The sequence below is a fragment of the Nerophis lumbriciformis genome, linkage group LG29 (assembly GCF_033978685.3).
Source record: "Nerophis lumbriciformis linkage group LG29, RoL_Nlum_v2.1, whole genome shotgun sequence".
Taxonomy (NCBI): Eukaryota; Metazoa; Chordata; class Actinopteri; order Syngnathiformes; family Syngnathidae; genus Nerophis; species Nerophis lumbriciformis.
Window position 1 is genome coordinate 33994916 of NC_084576.2, and position 24085 is coordinate 34019000.

Below are 24085 nucleotides of genomic sequence, written 5' to 3' on the forward strand. Positions count from 1 at the left end.
TTGGCGGAGTCCAACCCTCACTGGAAACGTGTCCGACTTACTGCCGGCAATGCGGACCAAGCTCTGGCACTGATCATACAGGGAGCGGACTGCCACAATCAGACAGTCCGATACCCCGTACTCTCTGAGCACTCCCCACAGGACTTCCGGTCGAATGCCTTCTCCAAGTCCACAAAACACATGTAGACTGGTTGGGCAAACTCCCATGCACCCTCAAGGACCCTGCCGAGAGTATAGAGCTGGTCCACAGTTCCACGACCAGGACCAAAACCACACTGTTCCTCCTGAATCTGAGGTTCGACTATCCGGCGTAGCCTCCTCTCCAGTACACCTGAATAGACCTTACCGGGAAGGCTGAGGAGTGTGATCCCACGATAGTTAGAACACACTAATAATACAAATACAAATATGTATTACAGTACACAAAGACCTACTTTTGACTGAATGGGACATTGATATGGTTTTATAAAGATGGATAATAATTCAGTGTCTTCTGTCTCAACAGGACCTTTGTTTTGGTGGTACATAACGCCATGTGGAGGACATAAGGATCCTGATACGGCGAAAACCTGAGGTATGACTACTCCCATTCCAGAGGACTAAGTTAAGACTGGTGGTGTTGTCTCAAGCGCAATGAAAATGAAAGTGAAAATGTTCTGTTCGGAACAAAACGTTTGTCAAAGCCATGCCTCTTCTTCTTCTTCTTGTGTTATGGTTACATTTAGTCTGGGTACAACCTTTTTTGGGGGTGTTTTTAGCCCCCCAAAATAACTGAATTTGAAGAAGTTAGCTGTGGCCTAATGTTTGTTAGTCATTTAAAAGGAAAAAGCTTTTTTCTAATAAGTCAGCTCCCTTGTGTTCAGTATTCTCCAATGTCAATAAAAGCCTCCACGAGCTTCTTACTTGTTCAGCATTTGATGTTGTTTTTAATCACCAGTGTATGAAGCACATGGACCAGGACTACTGTGGACATATGCATGCTTCAAGTCCTTTGCAGACTTGATGAGGAGCCAAAAGGGGGATTTACTATTACTCTAACCCAGTGGTTCTCAAACTTTTTTTGTCATCCCCCACTTTGGACAAGGGGGAGTTTTCAAGCCCCACCTGCCCCCATCGCCCCAACAGAGCGCTAATGCCAAGCTTTAACATTTTCAAATTTATTGAACATCAAGTTGTATACATTCGAACTCAATAACATAAAATAACATTAAGTTCAATAATAAACAAAATAACTGTGCAGCTGTGGTATAACTTGCATCAAGTTCAATAAATAAAATAACTTCCATCAAGTTCAATAATAAATAAAACAAAAGTGTTATAACTTGCATCAAGTTCAATAATAAATCAAAAAAAGTGTTATAACTTGCATCACGTTCAATAATAAATAAAAAAAACTGTTATAACTTGCATCAAGTTCAATAATAAATCCAAAAAAGTGTTATAACTTGCATCATGTTCAGTAATAAATCAAAAAAGTGTTATAACTTGCATCAAGTTCAATAATAAATCAAATAAAAGTGTTATAACTTGCATCAAGTTCAATAATAAATCAAAAAAAGTGTTATAACTTGCATCAAGTTCAATAATAAAAAAAAGTGTTATAACTTGCATCACGTTCAATAATAAATCAAAAAAAGTGTTATAACTTGCATCAAGTTCAATAATAAATCCAATAACTTGCATCAAGTTCAATAATAAATAAAAAAAGTGTTATAACTTGCATCAAGTTCAATAATAAATCAAAACAAGTGTTATAACTTGCATCGAGTTCAATAATAAATAAAACAAAAGTGTTATAACTTGCATCAAGTTCAATAATAAATCAAAACAAGTGTTATAACTTGCATCAAGTTCAATAATAAATCCAAAAAAGTGTTATAACTTGCATCACGTTCAGTAATAAATCAAAAAAGTGTTATAACTTGCATCAAGTTCAATAATAAATCAAATAAAAGTGTTATAACTTGCATCAAGTTCAATAATAAATCAAAAAAGTGTTATAACTTGCATCAAGTTCAATAATAAAAAAAAGTGTTATAACTTGCATCACGTTCAATAATAAATCAAAAAAAGTGTTATAACTTGCATCAAGTTCAATAATAAATCCAATAACTTGCATCAAGTTCAATAATAAATAAAAAAAAGTGTTATAACTTGCATCAAGTTCAATAATAAATCAAATAACTTGCATCAAGTTCAATAATAAATACAATAAAAGTGCCACTTTGCAATCTTTGCAACAAAAAAAAAGGAGGAGCTATGCATTTGGCAAGACAGGGCAAGTGACAGCACTTTCCCCCAGGAGAGCCACCTTGCTTCACTGTGAAACAGCACGGCTGTATGATCAGCTCCCATTTCCTCACACAGTGCAGAGAACAGTCGCGCTTTCAGTGGTCGTGTTTTGATCAAATTGACCGCGCTCACAACATCTGTTAAAACCTCATTGAGTTCGGGGCTGAGCTGCCTTGACGCGAGTGCTTCCCGGTGAATGACACAGTGTGTGCCCGTCACATTTTTGTTTCTCTGCAGGCGCTGGCTCTGGCTCGACGACCTTTGAGGTGCGAGTCACAAATGTATATATTTGTGTAATTGTGATCCACACATTAGCCTGCTACCCATCCGCTTGAAAGTTTGTTCCGCTTAGCCCCGCCCCCATTAGTTACTGTTGCTATGTCTGTCAAACTTTCGCTCCTACCGAGAAATATAAAGCCTACAGTAAAAATAAGTACCGGTAATTTCCATTTATTTATATAGCGGATTTCACAGACAGAATCACAAAGTGATTTACAGTGTGTGTAGAAAATGAAAGCATAGTAAAAAAAATAATCTAAAAATATAATAATTTAAAAAAAATTTAAAGTAAAATTTCCTCCCGTTCCTGTACCTGTCATGTCTCTATTCCCCACCAGTGGGGCGCGCCCCACACTTTGAGAAACGCTGCTCTAACCTCAGTCTTTTGACTGCTGGGAGAACGCTGCTGTTGAGCTGGTTTATAGTCTGTGGAAAAGAGGAGTGAGAGAGTGGAGGGTAGGTGTCCTTCCAGTATTGAGAAACCATCCATCTAAGGTGGGGGTCGCAGCCTAAGCAGGGAAGCCCAGACTTCTCTCTCCCCAGCCACTTGGTTTAGCTCCTCCCGGGGGATCCTGAGGCGTTCCCAGGCCAGCCGGGAGACATAGTCTTCCCAACGCGTGGAGGGGATCATTGATTCAATGTCAATCAATGTTTATTTATACAGCCCTAAATCACAGGTGTCTCAAAGGGCTGCACAAGCCACAACCACATCCTCGGTACAAAGCCCGCATAAGGGCAAGGAAAAACTCACCCCAGTGGGACGTCGATGTGAATGACTATGAGAAACCTTGGAGAGGACCGCATATGTGGGTAACCCCCCCGCCCCCCCTCTAGGGGAGACCGAAAGCAATGGATGTCAAGTGAGACGATGAGACCGCCTATAGGAGAGAGGTGGACCGGCTGGCGTCCTGGTGCAGCCTCAACAACCTGGAGCTGAACGCCCAGAAAACAGTGGAGATGATCATGGACTTCAGGAAAGTCCCAGCCCCACCGTCCCCCCTCACCCTGATTGACTCTCCCATTGTGGACTCCTTCCGTTTCTTGGGCACCACCATCACCCAGGACCTCAAGTGGGAGTCGACCATCGGCTCCCTCATCAGGAAGGCCCAGCAGAGGATGTACTTCCTGCGGCAGCTGAGGAAACTTAAGGTGCCGACCGAGATGCTGGTGCAGTTTTACTCAGCCATCATCGAGTCCATCCTCACCTCCTCCATCACCGCGTGGTCCCCCGGCGCCACAGTCCATGGACTGTGGCGCATCGTACGTGCTGCTGAGAAGGGTTATTGGCTGCAAACTCCCACCCCTCCAGGACCTGTTCTAAATGTTGATTCATGTCAACTATTCTTACATTCATACTACATTCTGTCAGCATTTCACTTCAACTTCAGCATTGGCATCATCTAATTAGTAATAATCCTCACAATAGCTGACAAAGGTCATCTTTGAATAAAATAGAACAACTCTTGTTTTCATGATCCTACGTTTAAGGCTCTTGAAAGATCAGAATACCGACCTGGCTCAGAGTCCTTGTGTAGGTCCACAGCTGAAGCAGGCGTACACTGCATCTCCTCAGGTGTCAGATGGAGAGAAGAATGGAGGGTGAGTTCAATCAAGTCCTCTTCATCCCCGATAGTGGAGGTCTGCGTCCTAAATAGGATTGGAAAACATTGAGAGTATATTATTAATTCAGTGCATATTCATAAAGGTCTCAAGTCAAAGCACAGATGTGCAGAAGTCCTTCAGAGTCCATACGCTACACTTGTCCTAGGATTCGGTTTTTCAGTCTCCCTTCTGATATTTTAGCCTTCACACATTTTCAATGTCTGGACTACAGGCAGGCCAAGTCTAGTACTTGCACTCTCTTACTATGAAGCCATGCTGTTGTAACACCTAGCTTGGCATTGTCTTGCTGAAATAAGCAGGGGCGTCCATGATAACAACATATGTTGCTCCAAAACCTGTATGTACCTTTCAGCATTAATGGTGCCTTCACAGATGTGTAAGTTACCCATGTCTTGGCCACTAATACACCCCCATACCATCACACATGCTGACTTCTACACTTTTCACCCTAGAACAGTCCGGATGGTTCTTTTCCTCTTTAGTCCGGAGGACACGACATCCACAGTTTCCAAACACAATTTGAAATGTGGACTCGTCAGACCACAGACCACTTTGCATCAGTCCATCTTAGATGAGCTCGGACCCAGCGAAGCCAGCAACATTTCTGGGTGTTGTTGATAAATGGCTTTGGCTTTGCATAGTAGAGTTTTAACTTGCACTTACAGATGTAGCGACCAACTGTAGTTACTGACAGTGGTTTTCTGAAGTGTTGATGTGGTGATATCCTTTACACACCGATGTGGCTTTTTGATGCAGCAGCGCCTGAGGGATCCAAGGTGTGTAATATCATGGCTTACGTGCAGTGATTTCTCCAGATTCTCTGTACCTTTTGATGATATTACGGAGCGTAGATGGTGAAATCCCTCAATTCCTTGCTTGAGAAATGTTGTTCTTAAACAATTTGTTGTTGACAAAGTGGTGACCCTCGCCCCGCCCTAAGCTGCTTTTATACCCAATCATGGCACCCACCTGTTCCCAATTAGCCTGTTCACCCGTGGGATGTTCCAAATAAGTCTTTGACGAGCATTTCTCACTCTTTTTTGCCACTTGTGCCAGCTTTTTTGAAACATGTCGCAGGCATCAAATTCCAAATGAGCTAATATTTGCAAAAAATAACCAACGTTTTCTGGGGCTGAGCCATGAAGCTCTTGTGTAGTTCTATAGTTGTGAGGTGGATGGAAACTTGCCACCCTCACCACATCCTGCCTGCACTCACTCACTAACATTGTGCGTCAACAATTCTTCAACTATAGCACCTCTGCAGAGGATGAAGCCCCCACAGACATATTTTACTTTTACCACATCCTACAGTTTTATTTTGCACATTTTTTTTTTTCCGGTATTGAAAACAAAAACAATTGTAGCGTATGTTTGGTCATAGAATTGTGTTATTTCATTTTTATTCTTCATTATAGAAAAATATGCAGTGTCATTGCAAAAAAATGTTTCCGAATACTGCACACACACACACACACACACACACACACACACACACACACACACACACACACACACACACACACACACACACACACACACACACACTCTTGTATTTCTTACCTTCTTGAGACCTGAAAAAATGCCTCCCTCTTTAGGACCAGCCTTTCTAGATATATAAAGAAGTGTATTTACAACATTAATAATATATACATACTATGCACATATAAAAAAAGCTTGTTGTGAAAAATGAGTTGGAATTTCACCAGAAAAACTTAGAATTTTGGCAGTGTTATAATAAAAGTCCTCATTTTATTCAACACAAGTCGAAATTTTACAAGAAAAACTGAACATTTGTGCAATATTATGATAAAAGTTGGAATTTTACTCAATAACAGTCGCAATTTTACAAGAAAAGCTTCCAATTTTGGCAATTTTATGAAAAGAGTCGTCATTTTACTCGACAAAAGTCAACATTTTCTAAGAAAACTACAATTTTGGCAATATTATAATAACAATCGGAATTTTACTCAACAAAATTATGACAAAAGTCATAATTTGACTCAAAATATGTCACTATTTTACAAGAACAACAAAAAAAATTGGCAACATTGTGAGAAAAGTCAGAATTTTATATGACAAATGTCACCATTTTGCATTAAATAGTAATAATTTTACATTAAAAAGTCATAATTTTACGAGAAAATATTGCAATGTTACAGAAACAGAAAGAATATGAGAAATTGTTCCCAATTTTATAAGAAAGAAGTCGACACATTGCGAGAAAAAGACTAATTTATTTGTTTGTTTATAATTGGATTTTAATCTTCATTATTTACTTCAAGTTGTTAAAGTATGTCTCTATATACATATATTAATTAATTCAAAAAAAATTTAATTTTGGCCAAACGGGGCGCATTTCTATTTCTTACACACACTTGTTATTTCATATGTTGACCTCCTTTTTGGGACCACCCTCATTTCGACCACCAGGGGGTGCAAATGAGACATTGTCTATTAGATGCAATGTTATTGGGACCATGATTTACGTGATCACTTGTTCACACCTCCTCATATGGAAGATGCTTTTCCTTCTTCATGTCTCAAGAAGGGTAGCAATACAAGAACACACACACACACACACACACACACACACACACACACACACACACACACACACACACACACACACACACACACACACACACACTCTCTCTTGTATTTGTTACCTTCTTGAGCCTTGATAACAATGCCTCCCTCTTTAGGACCAGCCTTTCTAGATATATAAAGAAGTGTATTTACAACATTAATAATATATACATACTATGCAAATATAAAAAAAGCTTGTTGTGAAAAATGAGTTGGAATTTCACCAGAAAAACTTAGAATTTTGGCAGTGTTATAATAAAAGTCCTCATTTTACTCAACACAAGTCGAAATTTTACAAGAAAAACTGAACATTTGTGCAATATTATGATAAAAGTTGGAATTTTACTCAATAACAGTCGTAGTTTTACAAGAAAAGCTTCCAATTTTGGCAATTTTATGAAAAGAGTCGTCATTTTACTCGACAAAAGTCAACATTTTCTAAGAAAACTACAATTTTGGCAATATTATAATAACAATCGGAATTTTACTCAACAAAATGATGACAAAAGTCATAATTTTACTCAAAATATGTCACTATTTTACAAGAACAAAAAAAAAATGGCAACATTGTGATACAAGTAAGAATTTTATATGACAAATGTCACCATTTTGCATTAAATAGTAATAATTTTACATTAAAAAGTCATGATTTTAAGAGAAAATATTGCAATGTCACAGAAACAGAAAGAATATGAGAAATTGTTCCCAATTTTATAAGAAAGAAGTCGACACATTGCGAGAAAAAGACTAATTTATTTGTTTGTTTATAATTGGATTTTAATCTTCATTATTTACTTCAAGTTATTAAAGTATGTCTCTATATACATATATTTTTTGATTTAAAAAAAAATTAATTTTGGCCAAACGGGGCGCATTTCTATTTCTTACACACACTTGTTATTTCATATGTTGACCTCCTTTTTGGGACCACCTTCATTTCGACCACCCGGGGGTGCAAATGAGACATTGTCTATTAGATGCAATGTTATTGGGACCATGATTTACGTGATCACTTGTTCACACCTCCTCATATGGAAGATACTTTTCCTTCTTCGTGTCTCAAGAAGGGTAGAAATACAAGAACACACACAAACACACACACACACACACACACACTCTTGTATTGCTTACCTTCTTGAGACCTGAGAAAACTGCCTTCCTCTTTAGGACCAGCCTTTCTAGATATATAAAGAAGTGTATTTACAACATTAATAATATATACATACTATGCAAATATAAAAAAAGCTTGTTGTGAAAAATGAGTTGGAATTTCACCAGAAAAACGTAGAATTTTGGCAGCGTTATAATAAAAGTCCTCATTTTAATCAACACAAGTCGAAATTTTACAAGAAAAACTGAACATTTGTGCAATATTATGATAAAAGTTGGAATTTTACTCAATAACAATCGCAGTTTTACAAGAAAAGCTTCCAATTTTGGCAATTTTATGAAAAGAGTCGTCATTTTACTCGACAAAAGTCCAAATTTTCTAAGAAAACTACAATTTTGGCAATATTATAATAACAATTGGAATTTTACTCAACAAAATGATGACAAAAGTCATAATTTTACTCAAAATATGTCACTATTTTACAAGAACGACAAAAAAAATGGCAACATTGTGATACAAGTCAGAATTTTATATGACAAATGTCACCATTTTGCATTAAAAAGTAATAATTTTTACATTAAAAAGTCATAATTTTACGAGAAAATATTGCAATGTCACAGAAACAGAAAGAATATGAGAAATTGTTCCCAATTTTATAAGAAAGAAGTCGACACATTGCGAGAAAAAGACTAATTCATTTGTTTGTTTATAATTGGATTTTAATCTTCATTATTTACTTCAAGTTATTAAAGTATGTCTCTATATACATATATTTTTTTATTTTAAAAAAATTAATTTTGGCCAAACGGGGCGCATTTCTATTTCTTACACACACTTGTTATTTCATATGTTGACCTCCTTTTTGGGACCACCCTCATTTCGACCACCAGGGGGTGCAAATGAGACATTGTCTATTAGATGCAATGTTATTGGGACCATGATTTACGTGATCACTTGTTTACACATCCTCATATGGAAGATACTTTTCCTTCTTCATGTTTCAAGAAGGATAGCAATACAAGAACACACACACACACACACACACACACACACACACACACACACACACACACACACACACACACACACACACACACACACACACACACACACACACTCTTGTATTTCTTACCTTCTTGAGACCTGAGAAATATGCCTCCCTCTTTAGGACCAGCCTTTCTAGATATATAAAGAAGTGTATTTACAACATTAATAATATATACATACTATGCAAATATAAAAAAAGCTTGTTTTGAAAAATGAGTTGGAATTTCACCAGAAAAACTTAGAATTTTGGCAGTGTTATAATAAAAGTCCTCATTTTACTCAACACAAGTCGAAATTTTACAAGAAAAACGGAACATTTGTGCAATATTATGATAAAAGTTGGAATTTTACTCAATAACAGTCGCAATTTTACAAGAAAAGCTTCCAATTTCGGCAATTTTATGAAAAGAGTCGTCCTTTTACTCGACAAAAGTCCAAATTTGATAAGAAAACTACAATTTTGGCAATGTTATAATAACAATCGGAATTTTACTCAACAAAATTATGACAAAAGTCATAATTTTACTCAAAATATGTCACTATTTTACAAGAACAACAAAAAAAATGGCAACGTTGTGATGCAAGTCAGAATTTTATATGACAAATGTCACCATTTTGCATTAAATAGTAATAATTTTACATTAAAAAGTCATAATTTTACGAGAAAATATTGCAATATTACAGAAACAGAAAGAATATGAGAAATAGTTCCCAATTTTATAAGAAAGAAGTCGACACATTGCGAGAAAAAGACTAATTTATTTGTTTGTTTATAATTGGATTTTAATCTTCATTATTTACTTCAAGTTATTAAAGTATGTCTCTATATACATATATTTTTTAACTAAATTTTTTTTAATTTTGGCCAAACGGGGCACATTTCTATTTCTTACACACACTTGTTATTTCATATGTTGACCTCCTTTTTGGGACCACCCTCATTTCGACCACCAGGGGGTGCAAATGAGACATTGTCTATTAGATGCAATGTTATTGGGACCATGATTTACGTGATCACTTGTTCACACCTCCTCATATGGAAGATACTTTTCCTTCTTCATGTCTCAAGAAGGGTAGAAATACAAGAACACACACACACACACACACACACACACACACACACACACACACACACACACACACACACACACACACACACACACACTCTTGTATTTCTTACCTTCTTGAGACCTGAGAAAAATGCCTCCCTCTTTAGGACCAGCCTTTCTAGATATATAAAGAAGTGTATTTACAACATTAATAATATATACATACTATGCACATATAAAAAAAAGCTTGTTGTGAAAAATGAGTTGGAATTTCAGCAGAAAAACTTCGAATTTTGGCAGTGTTATAATAAAAGTCCTCATTTTACTCAACACAAGTCGAAATTTTACAAGAAAAACTGAACATTTGTGCAATATTATGATAAAAGTTGGAATTTTACTCTATAACAGTCGCAATTTTACAAGAAAAGCTTCCAATTTTGGCAATTTTATGAAAAGGGTCGTCATTTTACTCGACAAAAGTCAAAATTTTCTAAGAAAACTACAATTTTGGCAATGTTATAATAACAATCGGAATTTTACTCAACAAAATTATGACAAAAGTCATAATTTTACTCAAAATATGTCACTTTTTTACAAGAACAACAAAAAAAATGGCAACATTGTGGTACAAGTCAGAATTTTATATGACAAATGTCACCATTTTGCATTAAATAGTAATAATTTTACATTAAAAAGTCATGATTTTACGAGAAAATATTGCAATGTTACAGAAACAGAAAGAATATGAGAAATAGTTCCCAATTTTATAAGAAAGAAGTCGACACATTGCGAGAAAAAGACTAATTTATTTGTTTGTTTATAATTGGATTTTAATCTTCATTATTTACTTCAAGTTATTAAAGTATGTCTCTATATACATATATTTTTTAATTTAAAAAAAAATTAATTTTGGCCAAACGGGGCGCATTTCTATTTCTTACACACACTTGTTATTTCATATGTTGACCTCCTTTTTGGGACCACCCTCGTTTTGACCAGCAGGGGGTGCAAATGAGACATTGTCTATTAGATGCAATGTTATTGGGACCATGATTTACGTGATCACTTGTTCACACCTCCTCATATGGAAGATACTTTTCCTTCTTCATGTCTCAAGAAGGGTAGCAATACAAGAATACACACACACACACACACACACACACACACACACACACACACACACACACACACACACACACACACACACACTCTTGTATTTCTTACCTTCTTGAGACCTGAGAAAAATGCCTCCCTCTTTAGGACCAGCCTTTCTAGATATATAAAGAAGTGTATTTACAACATTAATAATATATACATACTATGCAAATATAAAAAAAGCTTGTTGTGAAAAATGAGTTGGAATTTCACCAGAAAAACGTAGAATTTTGGCAGCGTTATAATAAAAGTCCTCATTTTACTCAACACAAGTCGAAATGTTACAAGAAAAACTGAACATTTGTGCAATATTATGATAAAAGTTGGAATTTTACTCAATAACAGTCGCAGTTTTACAAGAAAAGCTTCCAATTTTGGCAATTTTATGAAAAGAGTCGTCATTTTACTCGACAAAAGTCCACATTTTCTAAGAAAACTACAATTTTGGCAATATTATAATAACAATCGGAATTTTACTCGACAAAATTATGACAAAAGTCATAATTTTACTCAAAATATGTCACTATTTTACAAGAACGACAAAAAAAATGGCAACATTGTGATACAAGTCAGAATTTTATATGACAAATGTCACCATTTTGCATTAAATGGTAATAATTTTACATTAAAAAGTCATAATTTTACGAGAAAATATTGCAATGTTACAGAAACAGAAAGAATATGAGAAATTGTTCCCAATTTTATAAGAAAGAAGTCGACACATTGCGAGAAAAAGACTAATTTATTTGTTTGTTTATAATTGGATTTTAATCTTCATTATCTACTTCAAGTTATTAAAGTATGTCTCTATATACATATATTTTTTAATTTAAAAAAAATAAATTTTTGGCCAAACGGGGCGCATTTCTATTTCTTACACACACTTGTTATTTCATATGTTGACCTCCTTTTTGGGACCACCCTCATTTTGACCACCAGGGGGTGCAAATGAGACATTGTCTATTAGATGCAATGTTATTGGGACCATGATTTAGGTGATCACTTGTTCACACCTCCTCATATGGAAGATACTTTTCCTTCTTCATGTCTCAAGAAGGGTAGCAAGAACACACACACACACACACACACACACACACACACACACACACACACACACACACACACACACACACACACACACACACACACACACACACTCTTGTATTTCTTACCTTCTTGAGACCTGAGAAAAATGCCTCCCTCTTTAGGACCAGCCTTTCTAGATATATAAAGAAGTGTATTTACAACATTAATAATATATACATACTATGCACATATAAAAAAAGCTTGTTGTGAAAAATGAGTTGGAATTTCACCAGAAAAACTTAGAATTTTGGCAGTGTTATAATAAAAGTCCTCATTTTACTCAACACAAGTCGAAATTTTACAAGAAAAACTGAACATTTGTGCAATATTATGATAAAAGTTGGAATTTTACTCAATAACAATCGCAGTTTTACAAGAAAAGCTTCCAATTTTGGCAATTTTATGAAAAAAGTCGTCATTTTACTCGACAAAAGTCAAAAGTTTATAAGAAAACTAAAATTTTGGCAATGTTATAATAACAATCGGAATTTTACTCAACAAAATTATGACAAAAGTCAAAATTTTACTCAAAATATGTCACTATTTTACAAGAACAACAACAAAAAATGGCAACGTTGTGATACAAGTCAGAATTTTATATGACAAATGTCACCATTTTGCATTAAATAGTAATCATTTTACATTAAAAAGTCATGATTTTACGAGAAAATATTGCGATATCACAGAAACAGAAAGAATATGAGAAATTGTTCCCAATTTTATAAGAAAGAAGTTGACACATTGCGAGAAAAAGACTAATTTATTTGTTTGTTTATAATTGGATTTTAATCTTCATTATTTACTTCAAGTTATTAAAGTATGTCTCTATATACATATATTTTTTAATTTAATTTTTTTTAAATTTTGGCCAAACGGGGCGCATTTCTATTTCTTACACACACTTGTTATTTCATATGTTGACCTCCTTTTTGGGATCACCCTCATTTCGACCACCAGGGGGTGCAAATGAGACATTGTCTATTAGATGCAATGTTATTGGGACCATGATTTACGTCATCACTTGTTCACACCTCCTCATATGGAAGATACTTTTCCTTTTTCATGTCTCAAGAAGGGTAGCAATACAAGAACACACACACACACACACACACACACGCTCTTGTATTTCTTACCTTCTTGAGACCTGAGAAAAATGCCTCCCTCTTTAGGACCAGCCTTTCTAGATATATAAAGAAGTGTATTTACAACATTAATAATATATACATACTATGCAAATATTAAAAAAGCTTGTTGTGAAAAATGAGTTGGAATTTCACCAGAAAAACTTAGAATTTTGGCAGTGTTATAATAAAAGTCCTCATTTTACTCAACACAAGTCGAAATTTTACAAGAAAAACTGAACATTTGTGCAATATTATGATAAAAGTTGGAATTTTACTCAATAACAGTCGCACTTTTACAAGAAAAGCTTCCAATTTTGGCAATTTTGTGAAAAGAGTCGTCATTTTACTCGACAAAAGTCAACATTTTATAAAAAAACTACAATTTTGGCAATGTTATAATAACAATCGGAATTTTACTCAACAAAATTATGACAAAAGTCATAATTTTACTCAAAATATGTCACTATTTTACAAGAACAACAAAAAAATTGGCAACATTGTGATACAAGTCAGAATTTTATATGACAAATGTCACCATTTTGCATTAAATAGTAATAATTTTACATTAAAAAGTCATAATTTTACGAGAAAATATTGCAATATTACAGAAACAGAAAGAATATGAGAAATTGTTCCCAATTTTATAAGAAAGAAGTCGACACATTGCGAGAAAAATACTAATTTATTTGTTTGTTTATAATTGGATTTTAATCTTCATTATTTACTTCAAGTTATTAAAGTATGTCTCTATATACATATATTTTTTAATTTAAAAAAAAATAATTTTGGCCAAATGGGGCGCATTTCTATTTCTTACACACACTTGTTATTTCATATGTTGACCTCTTTTTTGGGACCACCCTCATTTTGACCACCAGGGGGTGCAAATGAGACATTGTCTATTAGATGCAATGTTATTGGGACCATGATTTACGTGATCACTTGTTCACACCTCCTCTTATGGAAGATACTTTTCCTTCTTCATGTCTCAAGAAGGGTAGAAATACAAGAACACACACACACACACACACACACACACACACACACACACACACACACACACACACACACACACACACACACACACACACACACACTCTTGCATTTCTTACCTTCTTGAGACCTGAGAAAAATGCCTCCCTCTTTAGGACCACCCTTTCTAGATATATAAAGAAGTGTATTTACAACATTAATAATATATACATACTATGCACATATAAAAAAAGCTTGTTGTGAAAAAAGAGTTGGAATTTCACCAGAAAAACTTAGAATTTTGGCAGTGTTATAATAAAAGTCCTCATTTTACTCAACACAAGTCGAAATTTTACAAGAAAAACTGAACATTTGTGCAATATTATGATAAAAGTTGGAATTTTACTCAATAACAATCGCAGTTTTACAAGAAAAGCTTCCAATTTTGGCAATTTTATGAAAAGGGTCGTCATTTTACTCGACAAAAGTCAAAATTTTCTAAGAAAACTACAATTTTGGCAATATTATGATAACAATCGGAATTTTACTCGACAAAATTATGACAAAAGTCATAATTTTACTCAAAATATGTCACTATTTTACAAGAACAACAAAAAAAATTGGCAACATTGTGATACAAGTCAGAATTTTATATGACAAATGTCACCATTTTGCATTAAATAGTAATAATTTTACATTAAAAAGTCATGATTTTACGAGAAAATATTGCAATATCACAGAAACAGAAAGAATATGAGAAATAGTTCCCAATTTTATAAGAAAGAAGTCGACACATTGCGAGAAAAAGACTAATTTATTTGTTTGTTTATAATTGGATTTTAATCTTCATTATTTACTTCAAGTTATTAAAGTATGTCTCTATATACATATATTTTTTAATTTAAAAAAAAATTAATTTTGGCCAAACGGGGCGCATTTCTATTTCTTACACACACTTGTTATTTCATATGTTGACCTCCTTTTTGGGATCACCCTCATTTTGACCACCAGGGGGTGCAAATGAGACATTGTCTATTAGATGCAATGTTATTGGGACCATGATTTACGTGATCACTTGTTCACACCTCCTCATATGGAAGATACTTTTCCTTCTTCATGTCTCAAGAAGGGTAGCAATACAAGAACACACACACACACACACACACACACACACACACACACACACACACACACACACACACACACACACACACACACACACACACTCTTGTATTTCTTACCTTCTTGAGACCTGAGAAAAATGCCTCCCTCTTTAGGACCAGCCTTTCTAGATATATAAAGAAGTGTATTTACAACATTAATAATATATACATACTATGCACATATAAAAAAAGCTTGTTGTGAAAAATTAGTTGGAATTTCACCAGAAAAACTTAGAATTTTGGCAGTGTTATAATAAAAGTCCTCATTTTACTCAACACAAGTCGAAATTTTACAAGAAAAACTGATTATTTGTGCAATATTATGATAAAAGTTGGAATTTTACTCAATAAAAGTCGCAATTTTACAAGAAAAGCTTCCAATTTTGGCAATTTTATGAAAAGAGTTGTCATTTTACTCGACAAAAGTCAAAATTTTCTAAGAAAGCTACAATTTTGGCAATGTTATAATAACAATCGGAATTTTACTCGACAAAATTATGACAAAAGTCATAATTTTACTCAAAATATGTCACTATTTTACAAGAACAACAAAAAAAATGGCAACATTGTGATACAAGTCAGAATTTTATATGACAAATGTCACCATTTTGCATTAAATAGTAATAATTTTACATTAAAAAGTCATAATTTTAGGAGAAAATATTGCAATTTTACAGAAACAGAAAGAATATGAGAAATTGTTCCCAATTTTATAAGAAAGAAGTCGACACATTGCGAGAAAAAGACTAATTTATTTGTTTGTTTATAATTGGATTTTAATCATCATTATTTACTTCAAGTTATTAAAGTATGTCTCTATATACATATATTTTTTGATTTAAAAAAAAATTAATTTTGGCCAAACGGGGCGCATTTCTATTTCTTACACACACTTGTTATTTCATATGTTGACCTCCTTTTTGGGACCACCCTCATTTTGACCACCAGGGGGTGCAAATGAGACATTGTCTATTAGATGCAATGTTATTGGGACCATGATTTACGTGATCACTTGTTCACACCTCCTCATATGGAGGATGCTTTTCCTTCTTCATGTCTCAAGAAGGGTAGCAATACAAGAACACACACACACACACACACACACACACACACACACACACACACACACACACACACACACACACACACACACACACACACACACTCTTGTATTTCTTACCTTCTTGAGACCTGAGAAAAATGCCTCCCTCTTTAGGACCAGCCTTTCTAGATATATAAAGAAGTGTATTTACAACATTAATAATATATACATACTATGCAAATATAAAAAAAGCTTGTTGTGAAAAATGAGTTGGAATTTCACCAGAAAAACTTAGAATTTTGGCAGTGTTATAATAAAAGTCCTCATTTTACTCAACACAAGTCGAAATGTTACAAGAAAAACTGAACATTTGTGCAATATTATGATAAAAGTTGGAATTTTACTCAATAACAGTCGCAGTTTTACAAGAAAAGCTTCCAATTTTGGCAATTTTATGAAAAGAGTCGTCATTTTACTCGACAAAAGTCAAAAATTTTATAAGAAAACTACAATTTTGGCAATGTTATAATAACAATCGGAATTTTACTCAACAAAATTATGACAAAAGTCATAATTTTACTAAAAATATGTCACTATTTTACAAGAACAACAAAAAAATTTGGCAACATTGTGATACAAGTCAGAATTTTATATGACAAATGTCACCATTTTGCATTAAATAGTAATAATTTTACATTAAAAAGTCATGATTTTACGAGAAAATATTGCAATGTTACAGAAACAGAAAGAATATGAGAAATTGTTCCCAATTTTACAAGAAAGAAGTCGACACATTGCGAGAAAAAGACTAATTTATTTGTTTGTTTATAATTGGATTTTAATCTTCATTATTTACTTCAAGTTATTAAAGTATGTCTCTATATACATATATTTTTTAATTTAAAAAAAAATTAATTTTGGCCAAACGGGGCGCATTTCTATTTCTTACACACACTTGTTATTTCATATGTTGACCTCCTTTTTGGGACCACCCTCATTTCGACCACCAGGGGGTGCAAATGAGACATTGTCTATTAGATGCAATGTTATTGGGACCATGAGTTACGTGATCACTTGTTCACACCTCCTCATATGGAAGATACTTTTCCTTCTTCATGTCTCAAGAAGGGTAGCAATACAAGAACACACACACACACACACACTTTTGTATTTCTTACCTTCTTGAGACCTGAGAAAAATGCCTACCTCTTTAGGACCAGCCTTTCTAGATATATAAAGAAGTGTATTTACAACATTAATAATATATACATACTATGCAAATATAAAAAAAGCTTGTTGTGAAAAATGAGTTGGAATTTCACCAGAAAAACGTAGAATTTTGGCAGTGTTATAATAAAAGTCCTCATTTTACTCAACACAAGTCGAAATTTTACAAGAAAAACGGAACATTTGTGCAATATTATGATAAAAGTTGGAATTTTACTCAATAACAGTCGCAGTTGTACAAGAAAAGCTTCCAATTTTGGCAATTTTATGAAAAGAGTCGTCATTTTACTCGACAAAAGTCAACATTTTCTAAGAAAACTACAATTTTGGCAATATTATAATAACAATCGGAATTTTACTCAACAAAATTATGACAAAAGTCATAATTTTTCTCAAAATATGTCACTATTTTACAAGAACAAAAAAAAAAAGGCAACATTGTGATACAAGTCAGAATTTATATGACAAATGTCACAATTTTGCATTAAATAGTAATAATTTTACATTAAAAAGTCATAATTTTACGAGAAAATATTGCAATGTCACAGAAACAGAAAGAATATGAGAAATTGTTCCCAATTTTATGAGAAAGAAGTCGACACATTGCGAGAAAAAGACTAATTTATTTGTTTGTTTATAATTGGATTTTAATCTTCATTATTTACTTCAAGTTATTAAAGTATGTCTCTATATACATATATTTTTTAATTTAAAAAAAAATTAATTTTGGCCAAACGGGGCGCATTTCTATTTCTTACACACACTTGTTATTTCATATGTTGACCTCCTTTTTGGGACCACCCTCATTTCGACCACCAGGGGGTGCAAATGAGACATTGTCTATTAGATGCAATGTTATTGGGACCATGATTTACGTGATCACTTGTTCACACCTCCTCATATGGAAGATACTTTTCCTTCTTCATGTCTCAAGAAGGGTAGCAGTACAAGAACACACACACACACACACACACACACACACACACACACACACACACACACACACACACACACACACACACACACACACTCTTGTATTTCTTACCTTCTTGAGACCTGAGAAAAATTCCTCCCTCTTTAGGACCAGCCTTTCTAGATATATAAAGAAGTGTATTTACAACATTAATAATATATACATACTATGCATATATAAAAAAAGCTTGTTGTGAAAAATGAGTTGGAATTTCACCAGAAAAACTTAGAATTTTGGCAGTGTTATAATAAAAGTCCTCATTTTACTCAACACAAGTCGAAATTTGACAAGAAAAACTGAACATTTGTGCAATATTATGATAAAAGTTGGAATTTTACTCAATAACAATCGCAGTTTTACAAGAAAAGCTTCCAATTTTGGCAATTTTATGAAAAGAGTCGTCATTTTACTCGACAAAAGTCAAAAATTTTCTAAGAAAACTACAATTTTGGCAATGTTATAATAACAATCGGAATTTTACTCAACAAAATTATGACAAAAGTCATAATTTGACTCAAAATATGTCACTATTTTACAAGAACAACAAAAAAAAATGGCAACGTTGTGATACAAGTCAGAATTTTATATGACAAATGTCACCATTTTGCATTAAATAGTAATAATTTTACATTAAAAAGTCATGATTTTACGAGAAAATATTGCAATGTTACAGAAACAGAAAGAATATGAGAAATTGTTCCCAATTTTATAAGAAAGAAGTCGACACATTGCGAGAAAAAGACTAATTTATTTGTTTGTTTATAATTGGATTTTAATCTTCATTATTTACTTCAAGTTATTAAAGTATGTCTCTATATACATATATTTTTTAATTAAAAAAAAAAAATAATTTTGGCCAAACGGGGTGCATTTCTATTTCTTACACACACTTGTTATTTCATATGTTGACCTCCTTTTTGGGACCACCCTCATTTTGACCACCAGGGGGTGCAAATGAGACATTGTCTATTAGATGCAATGTTATTGGGACCATGATTTACGTGATCACTTGTTCACACCTCCTCATATGGAAGATACTTTTCCTTCTTCATGTCTCAAGAAGGGTAGCAATACAAGAACACACACACACACACACACACGCACACACACACACACACACACTTTTTGTTTTTTTTAGACTGGTATCCAAGAAAGCGATCCGATACTGAAGTGTCTAAAGTGTCTGCTAAGATGTAAAAGGTTGTGTATTTTGAATTTAATACCATATCCATCTAAAAAAAACAACAGTAAAAATGTAAGAAAAATTACCAAAAAATTGGAATGTAATGAAAAAAAAACCGGAAAATTTTAAAACAATAATAATTTTATATATCTGTTTTTAGCATTTTTTGAAGAATAAAAAAATATCAAAATGGGCCCCTCCCCATACTTGACTTTTCAGTATGTGGCCCTTGGTGGAAAAAGTTTAAACACACCTGATCTAACATAGTAGAAGATCTCAAAATAAAATAAAAATACACTTTAAATACAGACAAAGTTTATTTAGTTAGTTAAAAATACCTATAATAAAGACAGTTAACACTGTTAACATTAATATTTCCATACAGGCAGAATTTTTGACACCTTATAGAATATGCAATTACACAATCGTATTAATATTTTGATTCTATTCTTACATGGGAAAAAAACAACGGTAAAAATGTGAGAAAAATAACTTAAAAAATGGTTATATAATGAGAAAAAATGACAATTAATTAATAATATACTTAGTCTATATACTACATGTATAATACAAAGCTGACATTATTTTTTCAAATTAAAAAAATATCAATACGGCCCCGAATACTTTGACTTTTCGGTATGCGGCCCTTGGTGGAAACAGTTAAGACACACCTGATCTAACATATTAGAAGATCTCACAATAAGATAAAATATACTTTAAATACAAACAAAGTTTAGGTAAATAAATAATAATAGCATTAAAACAGTTAGCGCCATCTTTTGACACTTCTTCCACTCCCGTCCTTGCACGCTACATTGCTACAACAAGGGGAAGACGCTGTCCAAGTGCCATCCATCCATCCATCCATCTTCTCGGGTCGCGGGGGAAGCAGCCTAAGCAGGGAAGCCCAGACTTCCCTCTCCCCAGCCACTTCGTCCAGCTCTTCCTGTGGAACCCCGAGGCGTTCCCAGGCCAGCCGGGAGACGTAGTCTTCCCAACGTGTCCTGGGTCTTCCCCGCGGCCTCCTACCGGTCGGACGTGCCCTAAACACCTCCCTAGAGAGGCACTCGGGTTGCATCCTGACCAGATGCCCGAACCACCTCATCTGGCTCCTCTCGATGTGGAGGAGCAGCGGCTTTACTTTGAGCTCCTCCCGGATGGCAGAGCTTCTCACCCTATCTCTAAGGGAGAGACCCGCCACCCGGCGGAGGAACCTCATTTCGGCCGCTTGTACCCGTGATCTTGTCCTTTCGGTCATAACCCAAAGCTCGTGACCATAGATGAGGATGGGAACGTAGATCGACCGGTAAATTGAGAGCTTTGCCTTCCGGCTCAGCTCCTTCTTCACCACAACAGATCGATACAGCGTCCGCATTACTGAAGACGCCGCACCGATCCACCTGTCAATCTCACGATCCACTCTTCCCTCACTCGTGAACAAGACTCCGAGGTACTTGAACTCCTCCACTTGGGGCAAGATCTCCTCCCCAACCCGGAGATGGCACTCCACCCTTTTCCGGGCGAGAACCATGGACTCGGACTTGGAGGTGCTGATTCTCATCCCAGTCGCTTCACACTCGGCTGCGAACCGATCCAGCGAGAGCTGAAGATCCTGGCCAGATGAAGCCATCAGGACCACATCATCTGCAAAAAGCAGAGACCTAATCCTGCAGCCACCAAACCAGATCCCCTCAACGCCTTGACTGCGCCTAGAAATTCTGTCCATAAAAGTTATGAACAGAATGGGTGACAAAGGGCAGCCTTGGCGGAGTCCAACCCTCACTGGAAACGTGTCCGACTTACTGCCGGCAATGCGGACCAAGCTCTGGCACTGATCATACAGGGAGCGGACTGCCACAATCAGACAGTCTGATACCCCATACTCCCTGAGCACTCCCCACAGGACTTCCCGAGGGACACGGTCGAATGCCTTCTCCAAGTCCACAAAACACATGTAGACTGGTTGGGCAAACTCCCATGCACCCTCAAGGACCCTGCCGAGAGTATAGAGCTGGTCCACAGTTCCACGACCAGGACGAAAACCACACTGTTCCTCCTGAATCCGAGGTTCGACTATCCGGCGTAGCCTCCTCTCCAGTACACCCGAATAGACCTTACCGGGAAGGCTGAGGAGTGTGATCCCACGATAGTTAGAACACACCCTCCGGTTCCCCTTCTTAAAGAGAGGAACCACCACCCCGGTCTGCCAATCCAGAGGTACCGCCCCCAATGTCCACGCGATGCTGCAGAGTCTTGTCAACCAAGACAGCCCCACAGCATCCAGAGCCTTAAGGAACTCCGGGCGGATCTCATCTACCCCTGGGGCCTTGCCACTGAGGAGCTTTTTAACTACCTCAGCAACCTCAGCCCCAGAAATAGGAGAGCCCACCACAGACTCCCCAGGCACTGCTTCCTCATAGGAAGACGTGTTGGTGGGATTGAGGAGGTCTTCGAAGTATTCCCTCCACTGATCCACAACATCCGCAGTCGAGGTCAGCAGAACACCATCCTCACCATACACGGTGTTGATAGTGCACTGCTTCCCCTTCCTGAGGCGGCGGATGGTGGTCCAGAATTGCTTCGAAGCCGTCCGGAAGTCGCTTTCCATGGCTTCCCCGAACTCCTCCCATGTCCGAGTTTTTGCCTCTGCGACCGCTGAAGCCGCACACCGCTTGGCCTGTCGGTACCTGTCCGCTGCCTCAGGAGTCCCATGAGCCAAAAGAACCCGATAGGACTCCTTCTTCAGCTTGACGGCATCCCTCACCGCCGGTGTCCACCAACGGGTTCTAGGATTACCGCCACGACAGGCACCAACTACCTTGCGGCCACAGCTCCAATCAGCCGCCTCAACAATAGAGGCGCGGAACATGGTCCATTCGTACTCAATGTCCAGCACCTCCCTCGTGACATGTTCAAAGTTCTTCCGGAGGTGGGAATTGAAACTCTCTCTGACAGGAGACTCTGCCAGACGTTCCCAGCAAACCCTCACAATGCGTTTGGGCCTGCCAGGTCTGTCCGGCATCCTCCCCCACCATCGCAGCCAACTCACCACCAGGTGGTGATCGGTAGAAAGCTCTGCCCCTCTTTTCACCCGAGTGTCCAAAACATGAGGCCGCAAATCCGATGACACAACTACAAAGTCGATCATAGAACTGCGGCCTAGGGTGTCCTGGTGCCAAGTGCACATATGGACACCCTTATGCTTGAACATGGTGTTCGTTATGGACAATCCGTGACGGGCACAAAAGTCCAATAACAAAACACCACTTGGGTTCAGATCCGGGCGGCCATTCTTCCCAATCACGCCTCTCCAGGTTTCACTGTCGTTGCCAATATGAGCGTTGAAGTCCCCCAGTAGAACGAGGGAATCACCCGGGGGAGCACTCTCAAGTACTCCCTCGAGTGAATCCAAAAAGGGTGGGTACTCTGAGCTGCTGTTTGGCGCGTAAGCGCAAACAACAGTCAGGACCCGTCCCCCCACCCGAAGGCGGAGGGAAGTTACCCTCTCGTCCACCGGGTTGAACTCCAACATGCAGGCTCTGAGCCGGGGGGCAACAAGAATTGCCACCCCAGCCCGTCGCCTCTCACTGCTGGCAACGCCAGAGTGGAAGAGAGTCCAGCCCCTCTCGAGAGAACTGGTTCCAGAGCCCTTGCTGTGCGTCGAGGTGAGTCCGACTATATCCAACCGGAACTTCTCTACCACGTCCCAAGAGCTAGCTTCTGTAGCCGAGGATCGGACCGCCAAGTGCCCTGCCTTCGACTACCGCCCAGCTCACATTGCACCCGACCTCTATGGCCCCTGCTATGGGTGGTGAGCCCATTGGAGGGGGGACCCACGTTGCCTCTTCGGGCTGTGCCCGGCCGGGCCCCATGGGGACAGGCCCGGCCACCAGGCGCTCGCCATCGTGCCCCAACTCCGGGCCTGGCTCCGGAGGGGGGCCCCGGTGACCCGCGTCCGGGCAAGGGAAATCTGAGTCTCGGTTCTTGCATTTCCATAGAAGTCTTCGAGTGCCATGTCATCTGCTGGTGTCGGTCCACTCTGTTTCCTGAGATCCAGGGTCAACGCAGCCGTCTACCAGCAAGTTTTAGAGCACTTCATGCTTCCTGCTGCTGACCTGCTCTATGGAGATGGAGATTTCAAGTTCCAACAGGACTTGGCGCCTGCACACAGCG

At 36.9% G+C, this 24085-nt stretch overlaps 1 protein-coding gene across 4 annotated transcripts in view; it reads left to right on the forward strand.

Annotated features, from left to right (window-relative positions):
• The window catches only part of LOC133571909 (tyrosine-protein kinase Fyn), a 129592-nt gene that overhangs the window by 41002 nt on the left and 64505 nt on the right, over window positions 1–24085 (forward strand). For 3 of the 4 annotated variants that reach the window (XM_061924436.2, XM_061924438.2, XM_061924439.2), the window contains exon 2: window positions 506–574. The gene's annotated coding sequence lies outside the window, so the exon portion shown is untranslated. Of the gene's footprint in view, window positions 1–505; window positions 575–2550; window positions 2559–24085 lie in introns of those variants that run through there. The other variant, XM_061924437.2, reaches the window with a different exon arrangement.